This window comes from Phaseolus vulgaris, chromosome 5, assembly GCF_051622355.1.
Source record: "Phaseolus vulgaris cultivar YP4 chromosome 5, ASM5162235v1, whole genome shotgun sequence".
NCBI classification, from domain to species: Eukaryota; Viridiplantae; Streptophyta; class Magnoliopsida; order Fabales; family Fabaceae; genus Phaseolus; species Phaseolus vulgaris.
Genome location: NC_143502.1, coordinates 42,054,776 through 42,072,198, shown reverse-complemented (window position 1 = coordinate 42,072,198; position 17,423 = coordinate 42,054,776). Strand labels below are relative to the sequence as shown.

General features: G+C 33.5%; 2 pseudogenes across 1 annotated transcript; one reads left to right on the top strand and one right to left on the bottom strand.

Annotated features, from left to right (window-relative positions):
- Window positions 1-2,276: 2,276 nt before the first annotated feature.
- LOC137835897 (LRR receptor-like serine/threonine-protein kinase IOS1) lies at window positions 2,277-13,021 on the top strand (annotated as a pseudogene). Its single transcript, XR_016520843.1, has 15 exons — window positions 2,277-2,340; window positions 4,129-4,238; window positions 4,330-4,866; window positions 4,914-5,252; window positions 9,064-9,206; window positions 9,325-9,463; window positions 9,552-9,623; window positions 9,805-9,876; window positions 9,954-10,034; window positions 10,257-10,414; window positions 10,483-10,766; window positions 10,852-10,980; window positions 11,163-11,231; window positions 12,295-12,484; window positions 12,619-13,021. The product of XR_016520843.1 is annotated as an LRR receptor-like serine/threonine-protein kinase IOS1 (transcript).
- Window positions 13,022-13,493: 472 nt separating this feature from the next.
- On the bottom strand, window positions 13,494-16,678 carry LOC150027654 (uncharacterized; annotated as a pseudogene).
- Window positions 16,679-17,423: the final 745 nt, after the last annotated feature.

Below are 17,423 nucleotides of genomic sequence, written 5' to 3'. Positions count from 1 at the left end.
TAAATGTTGGAGCAGCAGAAATTCAGATCATATCACTGCACTACTACCTTCTTCTTTCTTCTTCATTTCCTGCTTATGATTTACACATGCAGAATCCTCATTAACTAATTGCTGTAACATAAAAGTGTACCTATATAGGTAAAGTAGACTTAAATAGTAACTGAGATTTGTTGTATAATTGCTCACGTATCGGTTGTCTCTTTGTTTCTTTTTCAATTGCTAGTGTTCACTGATCTGAAAAAGATACTCTAACAATCCAATAAGTACTCTGTATAAAGAGTGTACATTTGTAAACTGATGAAAACAATTGATAATGTTCAATCATAGACCCTTGTTGTGATGGACAGTTGTTCACTGATATGTGACGTGATTCCTGATTTACGGAGATATATATTAGTAAATGAGTATGTTGGTATATTTAAAAATATATTTAATATCTTTCAGTTAATCAGTATGTGACTGATTTCTCGATAATATCATCCCATAATTCAGAACATCAATATGACTCTTAAAGAATTTTCGTAAACTTTAACAATGGGCTTCCCGGTCATATTTATGATCGTTTCTGGTTCCCTGGGACAGCAATAATTGATTCCAGATGATTCTTTAAATCAGGGCGATTACCAACCGGGAGCTATTACCATGAGCACCGCAGTTACACCAGCAAATGGTAGTGCTCCGTTGTAATAAGCTGGGAGCCAGAAGATGAAACAGAGGAATTATATGTTTACATGCACTTAACGGAGATTGTCAGTGGAAAAGAAATTAAATAAATTCCATCATCAGTGCCCTTGAAATTTACAGAGTAATAGACTTACAGAACCTGAAACACTCCAAGGAGATGGTATTTTTCATTTTTTAAATCCATTTATTTGGTTTTCACTATTGTAGATGAACTTAATAACTAACTTCTTCCCCTCTTTTGCATTCGAAAAAAAGTTGATAAGATTACAAATATCAAGTCAGTTAAGCATAACTCCGCACCATATCAACGGCGGATATCAGAACCATAGTTTAGAGAAAGTTTTAGATGAAATTGTATGCATATTTTATACTTTTTTTTCAATTAAATTTAGAATTTTACTTCACTAATTCATAATGAGATATAATAAGAAATACAAAGTATAATATTTTGATGAGAACCAAACTTACATAAAGTTTTGTAACAAGTAGAGATATACACTTATAATATTTAGTAGGGAAGTTTATTTTAGTATAAAATACGAGTAATAAATTTTTTTTTACTGTTAGGCTAAAACCAAAATGTTTGACCGAAAAGTCAAATCGAAAGATCGAGTCGAAAAGTTAAATGTAGAAAATATATATTAATAAATAAAGTCATAATGATAAGTTATTGCAGGGAAGTCCATAATGATAAGCTTTAAATTAATAGATGTGTATTTAAAAAGATATTAGGTACAAAAAGAAAAGTCTAAATAGATTTTGGACCCAGTAAGAAAACACTATAAATAGGACATCAATTTAAGAGGTATGTATAGTCAAACTGATTCTGACTCTAGCATCGAAGCGTCTTGCAAGTGTACACACTTCCAACCGTGAGAGGAGATCGAGAGGAGAAGCCGAAAAGATCCAGTTGATCCAGCTCAACTTAGGAAGCTTGCCAACCTTAGGTCCAACTTGAAGTCGGAGTTATCCGAGAGTCCAACCCAAAAAGTTAAGAAGATCCGAGAAGTTAACGCATTTTGCTTAAAAGAGAAATATTTTCTAGACTCTTTGTAAAAACACTTCTAATTATATATATAAATTTATAATATGGTTATTATAGTAAAGAAATCCTTTTTATATTACATTTTTCACATAATATATTACATATGGACGAGGAAATTAAACATGTCAATTTTTTTTGTCTAAAAAATAGACCGAAAGAGTGCCTTAGTCAAACAAATTAAAATGTTAATCCATCCCATTCAATCAGTGATGGGCTTATATGGACAGGAAAATTGTCTTTTTCTCCACTTTTTGACAATGAACTTTCGTATTAATTTATTAAGTCAATTTTTTAGGATTTTTCTAGGGAGCAGGGCACCATTCAGTAGTTTTATTAATGAGTGAATATTAATGTGTATTCTTCAAGCATTTCCACTTAATAATTTGAAGAAATATTCTTAATATAATATTGACTTGTCCATGGTCCACGAGGGAGTAAAATTCCCAGTTATTTTATTTGTATTTGAGACATACTAGAAAATGGTCATAGTCAAATAGTTTTCATGATAACCATATTAAATACTCTCCAACTCCATTATTCATCCACCAAAAACATACCTTGCAGGGATATCACAGTAGCTGCAGAGAAACACCTTCCCAAGCAATTACACGGTGTCTTTCTATTATGCCTTATTTTCATTCACAACTTCTTTTTCTTAAATGCATACATGTTGTTCGTCTCCTCTCTTTTATGCATACATGTCTTAAATGCAGTAGTCATAATCTTCAAATTACTTACTAAACTCAAAAGTACGTGTGATTTTGACCAAGCTAACTTAATTTATCACCTAAGCTTCACATATATTAACTACTTCTGTCAGTAACTTGAGACAAAAAAAAAGTTACATGTTGAGAATAAATATTAAAAAAATTTATGAGTTGGAGTAGCCATGCTAGTCTTCATTACTTTATTTATTTTCTTTATTTAATATATTGTTTATTACTCATTAAAAAAAAAACATGAGAATAAGATTCACTAATCTACTTCTTCTAGTTTACACTTACTATGTTATTTGGACATATTTTTATTTATTTGTTGTTCTTCACAAAAAAATATTACTTAGATATATATTTTTAACGAGTAGCATAGTAAGTGTAAACTTAGATATATATTACTAATTTTTAAACATGGTCATTTACCAATTAGAAAGATTATAACTTTTATAAGTAGTTGTTGCAACTAAACATTTACCACGATGGTAGTTCATAAAATTTTGAATACAGGTTAAATTATTTTATTAGATAAAATAATAAATATTATAAAAATAAATTTAAGCTACTTAGAGTCTTAAGAGTTGATTATTTATCGTTTAAAAAAGAGAGTAATTAATTAAACTTGTATTTGCTTTAAGATGTGATATATTAGGGTTGAGATATTCTAAAATACTCCATATTATTATTTTATTTTTTTACTGATAAAAAAATTAAACTTGGTTAGATAGCGTGAGCCTGTTGAGTGTATTAACTTAATTAAATTTTAACCATCTTATAATTTAGGTGTTTTTAACTGAGTCTATATTAAAAAAATTATTCTTAGAATAAATTTTATTTTTACAAATGCAGATACTTAAAAAAATAAAAAAATTGTTAATAAAAACTCAACAAAAATATATTTAAATTTATAAAGTATTTAAAACTTAATTAAACAATCATTAAAAAAATACCTTGAGTTGGGTCCCAACTTAGTTATTTTTGAATTTCAACCAATTGAAAGTACTCTTTGTTTGAGTTAGATTTGTTAAATGAATGCAGATACTTAGATTTGAGTTATATTAAAAAATGTTCTTAAAATAATTTTTATTTTTACAAATGCAGATACTTAAAAAAAATTGTTAATAAAAACTGAACAAAAATATATTTGAATTTATAAAATATTTAAAACTTAATTAAAAAACATTAAAAAAACCCAGGTTGAGTTGGGTCCCAACTTAGTTATTTTGAACTTCAACCCAATTAAAATACTCTTTGTTTGAGTTAGATTTGTTAATGAAAAATGTTATTTTCAAAATTGTAAATTAAAATATAATTTTTAAATTTTTTATTTTAATAAAAAATTATTTCTCACTACCATTTATAATGTGGTGTATTGTTGTGAATATATCACCAATACTTTTTTATAAGGTTTAGAGACATCCTTAAGTGTCTACATAATGATTAATTTATTTTTTTCTGATAAAAAAAAAATACGTGGTTCATTACAATCTCTTTAGTTACCATGCTTCTTTCCTGCACTTTGGTATGCAAGAGAAGTTCAAATTGTTCATAACTTGTATATATTTTAAATGGTAGTATGAAAATTTATTTTGAAATATGCAATTGAGAATTAAACATTCATTTCTGTAAAAAAAATATAAAAAAATAAAACGCCTTCTTTGTGAGCTAACCCCAATTCTTTGTCAGGTAAAAGTTTAAAAATATGGTGCTCGTATATCTGTCATCCTACAGAGTGTTGGTGACTTTCTTCATTGCTTTTCTATGTGCTTTACTTATTCAAGCTCAGAACCAAACAGGTTTGATGAAGGAAAACATGAACTTCATTATATCATAATTTTAGCTGAAGTCTCAATTCCCATTGTTGATAAGCATATTTTTATGTTTTAGATTTCATCAGCATAGACTGCAGAGCTAGTGCCGATGAGAAATATACTGAAGAGTCCACAGGCATAGATTACATTTCAGATGCAAATTTCATAACTGGTGGTGTGTGTAAGTCAATAGCATCTGATCTCAAAGGAATGTCTCCTCGACCAATGTGGACTGTGAGAAGCTTCCCTGAAGGAAGAAGAAACTGCTACAAAATAAACATCACAAGAAACTCTACGTATCTTATCCGGACTCTTTATTTGTCTGGAAATTATGATGGGCTGAATAAGACACCACAATTTGATCTTCTTCTGGGAGCTCACTTCTGGAATACAGTGACGACTATATACAGTGCATCCAAGGTCCAATACAATGAGATCATACATGTACCTCACAAGATTATGTACAAATCTGTCTGGTTGACACAGGCCATGGAACACCATTTATATCAGCCATAGAATTGAGAACTTTGACAGATAATCTTTATGTCATTCAATCTGGATCGTTGGAAACTCACTGGCGGTGGGATTTAGGTTCAAACTTCGGGTACAGGTAAACTCTACTTTTGGATTAAACTTTTTCTCTCAGGTACAAGGACTAATTTTGTTTTCTGATCGTTACTGGGAAGATAGCGACATCAATGATTCGACACAATTAAGTCTTTCGATTTCTGATAAGCTTATATTACCCGAGTCCGAATACCATCCGCGAGCTATTGTGATGAGCACTGCAGTTACACCTGTAAATGCTAGTGCTCCGTTGGTAATATTAAGCTGGAAGCCAGAACATGAAACTGATAAATTCTATGTTTACATGCACTTCATGGAGATTCAAGTGTTAACCACCAATCAGACAAGACAATTCAACGTCATGATGAACGGTCAATCATGGTATGCAAATTGTTCTCCGCAGTACATGGGTGTCAACACTATAGGTGGCCCGTGTTAGTCTTAAAACAAAACAAATATTTGATTGATGAACTGAGATGATATATTAAAGCTGGAAAGCTATGTATTTGTACAAGAATGAACAAAGTTGTACGAGAAACCAATCAGCTCCATTTCTTTTTGCTTCAGAAACTTCACACCAAAATTCCAAGTTCCTTTGATGTATCTGATAACTCTTCTTGCAGCTATCATATGTGTTTCGTTTGGACAATGCATGAACCTTGAAAGAATACTCACAACATTTAGAATGTCAGGTCTGGTTGCTGTTAAGTAGATCAGACAACCTATCAAACTTCTAAACTCAGATTCATTAACCTTGTCAGAACCATCATCTTTGATTAGCTTCTCCTTTTGATTCATGGGAGTGTTCACAGTTTTGCAATTTTCCATAAGAAATTTCTTGAGTATCTCCTTTGCATATTTTCTTTGACTTAAGAAAACTTCATCTTGATTCTGTTTGATCTCAATGCCAAGAAAGTATGACATAAGACCAAGATCTGTCATTTCGAAGACCTTTTTCATTTCCAGTTTGAACCAGTTGATTTCTTCAACATTGCTTCCTGTAACTAACATGTCATCCACATAAAGAGAAATGACCAAAATATTTGTACCTTGATGTTTGACATACAATGTGAGTTCAGATTGGCTTTTATGAAAGCCAAGGTGCACCAGATGATCATCAACCTTGTTGTACCAGGCTCGTGGAGCCTGCTTTAATCCATATAAAGCCTTTTTCAGAAAGTATACTTTATTTTCATTGCCCTCATTCACAAAGCCTTCAGGTTGTTCAACAAAAATTTCTTCTTGTAAATCTCCATTTAAGAATGCAGATTTAACATCCAAATGGTATACTTTCCAGCTCCTTTGAGCAGCAAGAGCAAGCAACAATCTTATAGTGTCAAGCCGGGCAACAGGTGCAAATGTCTCTGAATAATCAACACCACAAACTTGTGCATATCCTTTCACAACAAGTCTTGCTTTGAATTTGTTGATAGAACCATCAGGACTTAGCTTGGTTCTGAAAACCCATCTTACTCCAATTATTTTTCTGTTTGGAGGTCGATCAACCAACTCCCAGGTTTTATTTTTCTCAATCATAGAAAGCTCCTCCTGCATTGCAGCCATCCAGTGTTGACTGATTTTTGCATCATGAAATCCTGCAGGCTCACAAACAGCTACATTGCACCTTTGATAGATATCAGACAACAGTTTGAACTGCATCATCAACTGCAGCATCATCTTCAGATTCTTCAGTCATGCTCCCAAGGGTTGAACTGTTTGGAGCATTTGGACTTTGATTCACCTTAGTTGAACTTTCCCAATCCCATTGCTCATTTTCAACAAAATGAACATCTTTGCTTACAATCACACGACCAGTTTGTGGCTGAAAAATTTTGTAAGCTTTGGATACAGTGCTATATCCAACAAAGATGCCTGCTTCTGCTTTTTTATCAAGCTTATCACACTTGACCTGTGGAATATATGTGAAGCAAAGACAACCAAATATTTTAAGAAATTTCAAAGAAGGTTTGTAGCCATACCAAGCTTCATATGGTGTCAGATCTTTCAAGGCTTTTGTAGAAATTCGATTTTGTAGGAATACAACAGTGTTTGCTGCCTCCCCCCAAAATTCTTTTAGAAGATTCTTTTCATGGAGCATACACCTTGTCATCTCCATAATGAATATGTTCTTCCTTTCTCTAACACCATTCTGTTGAGGAGTATATGGTGTTGTTAATTGATGTTGAATTCCAGCTTCTTCACAAAATTTGTTGAAAGCATCAGAGGTGTATTCCTTGCCATTGTCAGACCTTATAATCTGAATTGAGCATCCACTTTCATTTTCAACTATGGTTTTGAATTTCCAGAATATATTGGGAACCTCTGACTTTTGTTTCAACATGAAAATCCAGCACATTCTTGTTAGATCATCAATAAAAATAATGTAGTAGAGGTTACCATTTAATGAAGGTGTTCTCTGAGGACCACACAAATCAGTGTGCACCAACTGCAGCTTTTTTGAGGCTCTCCAAGCTTGTTTAGGGAAAGGTTGCCTGTGTTGCTTCCCAAAATTGCAGGCATGACAAGGAGGAATATTATCATCAATGTCTGCAAGTCCTTCAACCAGCTTCTTTGATTGCATCTGAAACAATCCTTGATGATGAAAGTGCCCAAGTCTTTTGTGCCAAATCTCAGTGGCACTAGCTCTGGACTTGAAGGCCATTTGTTCTTTCTCCATTGGATTTAAAGCAAAGCTTTTTCCTTTCATTTTGACATTGAACAAGTCTTTGCCACTAGCATCTCTAATCAAGCACTGTTTATTCTCAAACAACACTTTATAGCCTTTATCAAGTAGCTGGCCAACACTTAAGAGATTTTGATCAATTTTAGGTACAAATAAAACATCTGAAACAAATTTTGTACCTTCATAGCTTGCTATAGCTACTGTGCCTTTTCCCTTGACTTCCAAGAGTTCACCATTTCCAATTCCCACTCTCTTAACTTTAGTGTTTTTTAATTCTTCGAAAAGCTCCTTGTCATATGTCATATGATTTGTGCACCCACTGTCAATCAACCAGCTTGATTCTGTACTTGAGAAACAAGTGACCACGAACAATTGATCTTCTTCTTGACCAGCAACCTGTGCATCTACTTCTTGCACTTGACCTTTGACTTTGCAGATCACAGCTTCATGTCCAAGTTGATTGCATTTGGAGCATTTGGCATCGAGTCTTCTCCAACACTTGTATGGTGGATGACCTTTCTTCTCACAGTGGCGGCAAGGTGGGTAGGATTTTTTGGAACCTCCTTCCTTTTTGAAGTTTTTCTTCTTTTTGTACCTGTTGTTGTCTTAATGCTTGACAGGTAAAGCTCCTTCAATCACCCCTTCTTGCCTCATAGACCTTCTTTGCTCTTGTGCTTGTAAAGCATTCAAGAGTTCTGTAAGAGAGATTTTTGACAGGTCTTTGGTGTTCTCCAGAGTAGTAATGGTGGCTTCAAACTTCTCGGGAACAGTGACCAGCAGCTTTTCAACAATCCTAGAGTCAATAAACACATAACCAAGTAATCTCACCTTATTGGCAATGCTGAGAAGTCTGTCAGAGTACTCCTTCACTGACTCGGACTCCTTCATCTTTTGCAACTCGAAATCCCGAATTATATTCAGGACTTTCATTCCACGAATCCTCTCATCTCCTGCAAATTCACCCTTGAGGTAATCCCAAATTTCCTTTGCTGTTTTGAGGGACATTATTCGTGTGAAGATCATTTGAGATACAACTGCAAATAGGCAAGCTTTTGCCTTTGATTTTCTGGTTTTTTTTCTCCTTCTGTGCTTTGATTTGTGCAACAGTAGGATTTGCTGGAAGTGGAGGAACTTCGTAATCCTCTTCTACTGCTTCCCAAAGATCCAAAGCCTCCAGATAAGTCTCCATACGAATTGTCCACATTTGATAATTTTCTCCATCGAAGACTGGTGGTGCAACAGCTGAAAAACTTGATTCTCCTTCCATTTTGACCTCACAGATCCCTTAAGAAGAGTGCTCTAATACCAATTTGTTAGTCTTAAAACAAAACAAATATTTGATTGATCAACTGAGATGATATATTAAAGCTGGAAAGCTATGTATTTGTACAAGAATGAACAAAGTTGTACGAGAATGAACAAAGTTGTTCTAAAAAACATGAAATAAATCTGGTAACAAACCAACCAGTGGTTAAAACAGAATAATTAAATCCCTAAAAATATAGAGACTTATTCAATAACAGAAAAAGCTAACTGATGTTAAACACATTATTCTAACAGCCCGTCAACCATCATCATCAGCGGGAAAGAAATTAAAATTTCCCTGGAGAGGACCGAAAATTCAAACCTACCTCCCATCATCAATGCCATTGAAATTTACAGATTAATAGAATTCCAGCAATCAGATACGTACCAAGGAGATGGTACCTGATTAATAAAATTTATCATATATCTCAAATCCATTTCTCTAACTAGTTCACACACAACTGCAAGTGCTCTAAACTATTTTTTTTCTTTTTTAAATTTGCATTTGAAAAAAAGTTGATGCGATTACAAGCATGAAGTCAGTTTATGGAGTGAAAAGAGATTGGGAAGGTGATCCATGCGCCCCTGCAGCCTACTTGTGGGATGGTCTCAATTGTTCTTATCACGGAATTGAGTCTCCAAGAATCACAACTCTGTAAGTCTTGCTGCCCAAATTTCAATTATTGCTTTATAAAACTCAGATGATATTGTATATAAATATCACTATTGATTGAGCAAAACAGGAATTTATCTTCAAGTGGATTGTCAGGAAACGTAGACCCTACAATCTCAAATCTCAGCATGTTGGAGAAGTTGTGAGTTTTTTGTTTTTCTTTTATTTCACCCACTCCAAAAATAGACGACACCAGATAAAACTCTTGTGTTAAATTTTTTTATAATTATACCATGCAATTATCTGTAAGATATTCTTTTGACTTTCGACACATGTGTCAAGATTTAAACATACTTAGTATAGCCAAGCTATTTGTTTTCCAGGGATTTATCTAACAATAACTTAAATGGTGAAGTTCCTGATTTTCTGATTCATTTGCAACACTTGAAGATCTTGTAAGTTACTTCATTTACTGGAACACTATATATGTTATCCTCTGTATCAGATAATAGAAAACGATATTTTTTTTTAGAAACTTGGAGAAGAATGACCTCTCCGGTTCAATTCCCTATGCACTTGTTGAGAAATCTAAGGAAGGTTCTCTCACCCTAAGGTATGAATCTAACAAAAAAGTTTCAAATTCATAATATGGTTATTTATGCGGATGGTGATTAATTAATTAATTATACTTAAGGCAGTGTTAGAGATTCATTTATATATGATGAGCAAATTTCTCAGCACAAGCAAAAGAAATTGAAGCATGTATTTAAATTATGGATTATTTGTAAGATTTACTGAGACTTGAAACATATTTTTTCTGTGATTTCCATGCTAGTGTGGGTCAAAATCCATATCTATGTGAATCTGGTCAATGCAACGAGACGAAAAAGAAAAACACTGTTACACCCATAGTAGCATCAATTAGTGGGGTTTTAATTCTTCTAATAGCCGTTGCAATACTGTGGATCTTCTTTAAAAGGAAAAAATCAAAAGGTAATGCTGAAGTAATTACGGCAAGTTCGTATTTTCTATTAACATTTTACCATAAAGTTATTTTTAAGCTATTCATTTTCAAAATATTTTTGAAAAATTTACAGATTCGGTGACAGTAAATCATCAGAATAAGATTTCACAGCAATCCACAGAAAAGGATGATTCGCTCCTGCAATGCAAAAGTCAAATGTATTCATACAATGATGTCCTTCAAATCACTAACAATTTCAATAGAATTATTGGTAAAGGAGGATTTGGAACAGTTTACCTGGGCTTTATCGATGACACTCCAGTTGCAGTGAAAATGCTTTCCCCATTAGCAGTTCATGGTTATCAGCAATTTCAGGCAGAGGTAAGTTATTAATAAATTTACTCTAGGTTTCTCAGCTTGGTACCAAATCTATATGGTTTAACATGGTTGTGATTTTGATTTCCAGGTTAAAGTTCTAATCAGAGTTCATCACAAAAATTTGACATCCCTTATTGGTTACTGTAACGGAGGAACCAACAAGGGTCTCATATATGAGAGTACATGGCTAAGGGGAACTTACGAGAACATCTCTCAGGTTGGTTTCAAATAAAATTATTTTCTTGTTAAAAATGTCTGAAATCAATTTCCAAGTTTGATTTCATTTCTGAAACTCTTTATATGGAATTTGTAATGTTGGAGAACTGTATCAGTCGTATGACTAACTTGTATTGAACAAAAACAAACATATATAGAAAGTTACAGAACTTGTTCCTGTAGGTAAATACAATGAATCACCATTCTTGAGCTGGAAGGAAAGACTTCGTGTAGCAGTGGATGCAGCCCAAGGTTAGAAAGTAAAATTAAAATTATGAATTTTTGCTAACTCCCTTTTACAGTTTTTTTTATCACGATGGAGTTATTTTTTTTTATTTTTACCAAAATGGAGTCTGTTTAAAAAAAATTATAAATTTAGGCAAGTCGTGTCAATTCGGCACGACTTCATATACAGAAGTCGTCCCAATTAGGCACGATTTCTGCCATGTCATATTCTGCCGTGTCATACTGAAGTCGTGCCAACTTGGCACGACTTCTGCCCTGTCATATTGAAGTCGTACCAACTTGGCACGACTTCTGCCACGTCATAATTTTTTTTATTTTTTGTAATGTTATTGTTTATATATTGGGTAGTAAGTTATGTAATGTTAAAAATTAATTTGATACATAATTTTCTAAGAGTGTTAGTTTTAAGGAACAAAAAATTGGATAATTGTGTATGGATCATGTTTGAATTGAATGAATAAATAAATAATTTACTTCTAGTTCAACTTTATAGTTTTATTTTATATCTTATAATGAATCTTACTAATTTTTTTAGTTCTAATTAATCTCTTCTCATCATTACATGTTATGTAAAATCATTACTTCTCAAGCTATTTATTTTGCAAATTCACAACAATAATTTTCTATTTATTTTCCAAATACAATCAAATAATCAAGTTATTGTATTACATTACCGTCAAACATGATCCATACACAATTATCCAATTTTTTGTTCCTTAAAACTAACACTCTTAGAAAATTATGTATCAAATTAATTTTTAACATTACATAACTTACTAAAAAAATTATGACGTGGCAGAAGTCGTGCCAAGTTGGCACGACTTCAGTATTACAGGGTAGAAGTCGTGCCAAGTTGGCACGACTTTAGTGTGACATGGCAGAAGTCGTGCCTAATTGGGACGACTTCTGCATATGAAGTCGTGCCGAATTGGCACGACTTGTCTAAATTTGTAATTTTTTTTAAACGGATCCCATTTTGGTAAAAAAATAAAAATAATTCCATGATAGTAAAAAAAAAACCCCTTTTACATACTTAACACTTTTGCCGAAATTGTAAATCTAATATCAGGGTTGGAATATCTGCAAAATGGTTGCAAGCCTCCTATATTCCACAGAGATGTAAAATCTTCAAACATCTTGTTGGATGAACACTTCCAAGCAAAATTATCTGATTTCGGTCTATCCAAAGTTGTCCCAGATGATGGGAGATCTCATGTGTCAACTATTGTTGCTGGTAATTTTGGTTATCTGGACCCTCAGTAAGTACTTTAATTATTGCCCTTTCCTTCATTTTTCTAGGAAAATATAGTGAGAATTTCCACGTGAATATTTGAGTTATCATCACAAAATCCGCAGAGAGTAAATAATTTGGGTTTCATGACTTCTCCTGCAGCTACCACTCTTCCAATCGATTGACACAGAAAAGTGATGTTTGTAGTTTTGGAGTTGTTCTTTTGGAAATAATCACAAATCAATCGGTAACAGGAAGGAATGAAGAAAATGGTCACATAAGTGAACGAGTTAGTTCCATGATACCAACGGGGGATATCAGGGCCATAGTTGACTCAAGGTTAGAAGGAAATTTTGACATTAACTCCGCATGGAAAGCCCTAGAAATAGCAATGACTTGTGTTTCTCCAAATCCCAATGAAAGGCCAATGATGAGTGTGGTGGTGATTGAACTACAGGAGACTTTAGCGACTGAATTAGCTAGAACAGAGCATAATAATGGTGCTGATCCTTGGTATTCAGTTGCAGCGTGGAGTGAATCCGAATTAATGCCCTTGGCTAGGTAAAAGCTTACTCGTGATGAGAATAATAGAACAACCTTGTAACAAGGGAAAGTGATGATTGTACAAGAATAAGGTTATTAGGTGCTTTACTTTTATCAGTTTTCTTTTCTGAGTCTGTGTTGTTGGATTGGTGATAGCAGTAATAAAAGTTAAAATATTATTATGGATTTGTAAACTAGAGTTGCCAACAATAATCACTCTAGCTAATTTGTTCAGTACAAAATCTGCATTTATCAAGATTAGCACACAACTTTTATTTTCTAAGAACATTCAAAACAACACACAAATGTTCCTCATGTAATTCCAAACTAGTGCTATAGATCAAAATGTCATCAAAATACACCACAACAAATTTGCCCAAAAATTCTCTCAAAACATGGTTCATTAATCTCATAAAAGTGCTTGGGGCATTTGTTAGCCCAAATGGCATCACACGCCACTCATACAATCCATATTTTGTTTTGAAGGCAGTTTTTCATTCATCCCCCTCCCTAATCCTAATTTGATGGTAACCACTTCTTAAGTCAATTTTTGAGAATATACAAACACCGTATAGTTCATCCAATAAATCATCTAACCTGGGAATAGGGTGTTTATACTTGATGGTAATGTTATTTAGTGCTCTATAATCTGTGCACATCCTCCAAGAACCATCCTTTTTAGGCACCAAAATAACTGGAACAGCACAGGGGCTCATGTTGTACCCATCCTTTGTTCATCAATTCTTCCACTTGAGTTTGGATCTCCTTTATCTCTTGAGGTTTGCTTCTATAAGTTGGCCTATTAGGCAAAGATGCTCCTAGAAGAAGGTCAATGTGATGTTCAATTGTCAGAAGTAATAATTGTCCCTAAGGACAGATATCGATCCCACAAGGAACAGTAAATTATCAAGTACAATATTCGCTAAATATAACAACATAACAATAAAATGAGTTTAGAAGTGATTGTGTTGGCACTGATCAATAAGAAAACAAACAAAGAATTAGTTGCTTCAATTGGAAAAATAGGGATTAAGTTTCATCTCTCCCACTCTCATGTATTTTTATTAGCATGTTAATATTTAGTTCTTTGATTGAAATTGATGCCCGATCTCTCGCATATAAAATCCTTAAGAATGTTTCCTAAATATCGATCCCTCGCATATTTATAAAAACAACTTAGAATCACACTCAGACGTTAAATAACAATTAACATTTCAAGTCTATTCCTAACACTCAAATATGTTAAGTATTGTTGTTTAGGCCCAAACCCTAAAAATACCTCCCGGTTAGATTTAAGATTCTCAATTTGTCACGAAAAATTAAAAATAAAACAACAATACCAATAATCAATCAAGAACTGAATATTAATATATAAGATATCACCTCTATACATAAGAGTTTGAGCAGATTACTCCCAATCCCAAAGGGTAGAATTAGCCACACATACTTCTAACACCTTCCATTCTCCCAATTGGGTTACAATTCACTCTATGGTGTTTTCCTCTCAATCTGGCACACTAGGGTTGAGCCTCTAGCCCTCTATTTATCCTAGTTTTCTAGGGTTAGGTTGCTTCCTGTGTCGCGCTAATGGGCTAAATGATAAAACATAAAAAATGCCCAATCTTTTTTTGCCTCTTTTTCCATTCTGGGACCTTCCGACTTTATCTTTTTAGCTCAAATTATTCTCCTTTATTTCAAATCTTCAATCTTCCCTAATTAACACCAAATTTGGGAATAAAATATTCTTATTCAAATAAAGCTCATAAAAATGTAAAAAGGTATAAATTCATAAATTAGTGATTATTTTATATATAAATTAGCAATAAATCCTCATAAGTTCCTATATTTTAATATGAAATATTACTGAAATTAGACACTTATCAGGAGTCCTCTAGGAACATCACTTGGAAACACATCATTGAACTCCTGCAACAGAGAATCAACACTAGGAAGAAAATTAATTTGATTAGAATGGTCAGCAACCAAAGTGTTGTTTTTGCAATAAAGTAAGTAAAGGGGTTTGCTAGAAAGTAGCAACTTCTTCACTTCCTTCACTTTCAGTAATCCACTCATTTTTCTCTCATGTGTTTCTGTTTCTCTCTTTTTAAGTGTTTCACTCTTGCTCTATTTAGGTGTTTCACTCGTCTCTCTTTTCTCTTGGAATCTCTTTTCTCTCAATTTGATTTGATCGTCACACACCTCTCTAGGAGATAAGTGTTTGAGAATTATCTTCTTATTATTCTGCATGAAAGAGATTTTATTGGTGAAACCATCATGAATAGCCTTGGTGTCAAACTGTCACGACCTCCCTAACAAAATGTGAGTTGCATCCATTGGAACCACATCACACAAGACATTGTCATTATATTGTCCTATGGATAGGTGCACCTCCACTTGCTTACTCACTGTCATCTCTCCATCTTCACTAAGCCATTGAAGCTTGTATGGCCTTGGGTGCGGTTTTGTCTCCAAATTCAATTTGGTAACTAGTCTTGAGCTAGCTACATTGGTGCAACTTCCTCCATCAACTATGAGTGAACATATTTTCCCTTGAATGGAACATCTAGTATGAAAAATATTTTCCCTTTGGGTTTGATCCAAAGCTTGCATTTTGCTTCCCATAAGCCTTCGAATCATCAACAAATCACCCTCCAATGCATCCAACTCCACCTCTACATCTTCCTTATCTTCTTCACTTGAAGGTTCACTGCCTATTTTTCCATTTGATAACATGTACATAGTTTTTTTTGTTGGACATTCTGCAACATAGTGTCCCCTTCCTAAGCATTTGAAACATTTTACATCACTTGTCTTCCTTTTAGGTGGTGAGTTATTATATGTATTAGATGACTTCCCACTTGAAGATATGGCTGAACTTGAGGAAACTCCTTTATCCTTCATCACCTTATCCTTCTAGTTGGAATTATTATTATTGTTAGAACTCTTCCTTATGATTCCTTTCCTCCTGAGTTGTTGTTCTACTTGGTTAGCCTTGTGTAACAAGTCCTCAATGTCAACATACTCTTGCAGCTCCACAACATCCCTAATATCGTAGTTTAGTCCATTCAAAAACCTAGCCATGATTTCTTCGTTTTCTTCATTCATTCCAGCTCTAATCATGGTTACCTCCATCTCTTTAAAATACTCTTCCACACTTTTATTTCCTTGAGTCATTCTTTGGAGCTTGAGTTGCAAATCCCAATTGTAGCTTGCTGGAATATATCTCTTCCTCATAATCCTTTTCATTTCTATCCAAAATTCTACCATGGGTTCTTCATATCTAGTTTTTTCCCTTTGGTATTTATTCCACCAAATTAAAGCATAATCTGAAAATTCAGTTGCTGCCAACTTCATCTTTTGCTCCTCATTATACTCATTGCAAGCAAACACAAGCTCTACTTTAATTTCCCACTCCAAGTAAGCATCAGGATCACTCTTCCCTTTGAATAATATTTAATTTTATCCCATCAAATCTCAGTTGTCTTTGTTCTCCCTCATTTTCTCTTCTCCTCCTCCTATCTCCCCCTCTTTTTTCTGAATTTACTTGTTGTGCTTGCTCCATTTGATCCAACCTCTCATGGAGTCCATCACTTTGTTGTTTCATTATCCTTTCAAAGTGTTGTGTTAAGGCTTGCATCTGTATTTGAGAAAGTCCACTATCTGACGATTCCCCTGCCATGCTTAAGTAAACAAATTACAAATAACAATAAGTTTGGGCCTCACACCACTTTCTCACGTGTTTACACTCAACACTCATGTTTCACACAATAATGTTTTTTTTTTCTAATGATCACACTGCCTTTTACCACTCTTTCTCTACTTAAGGTTCTTACAAGAATCAAGCAATCAATAATCCAGAATCACTTTCAAAGGTAGTAATCAAAATCAATTAAAAAAAATAGTAAAGAACAAAATAGTGAAGAACAATTTCACTATCAACAAACAATCAAGACAATTAAAAACAGCAAGCAAAATAATATATAGGGAAAATAAAATATGTAGACAGGACACTTTTAAAACTTTTAACAAACAACAAGTATGCACTGTATAAGTGTTATGTTTTTTTTTTCCTCTTGTTCTTTTTTTTTTCTATTTCTATTTTCCTCTTCTTCTTCTTATTTTTTCTTTTCTTTTTTCGTTTCTTCTTATTTTTTTTTAAAAAAAAAAGATGAACAGTACCGCTGTGAATAGTACCGTCATGAACAGTACAACGTGAACAATACAACGTGAATAGTACAACGTGAACAGTACCGTCGTGAACAGTAATAAGGAAAAAAAAACAGGATGCACAATTATATTATGACTCAAACCTTTGCTCTGAATACCAACTGATGTGAATCCAAATAGAAATGACAGTAAAATTGGGAATTTAGGGTTACGGAACGGAATAAATTCAAAACAGTAACAATAGAAACCTGGATAAA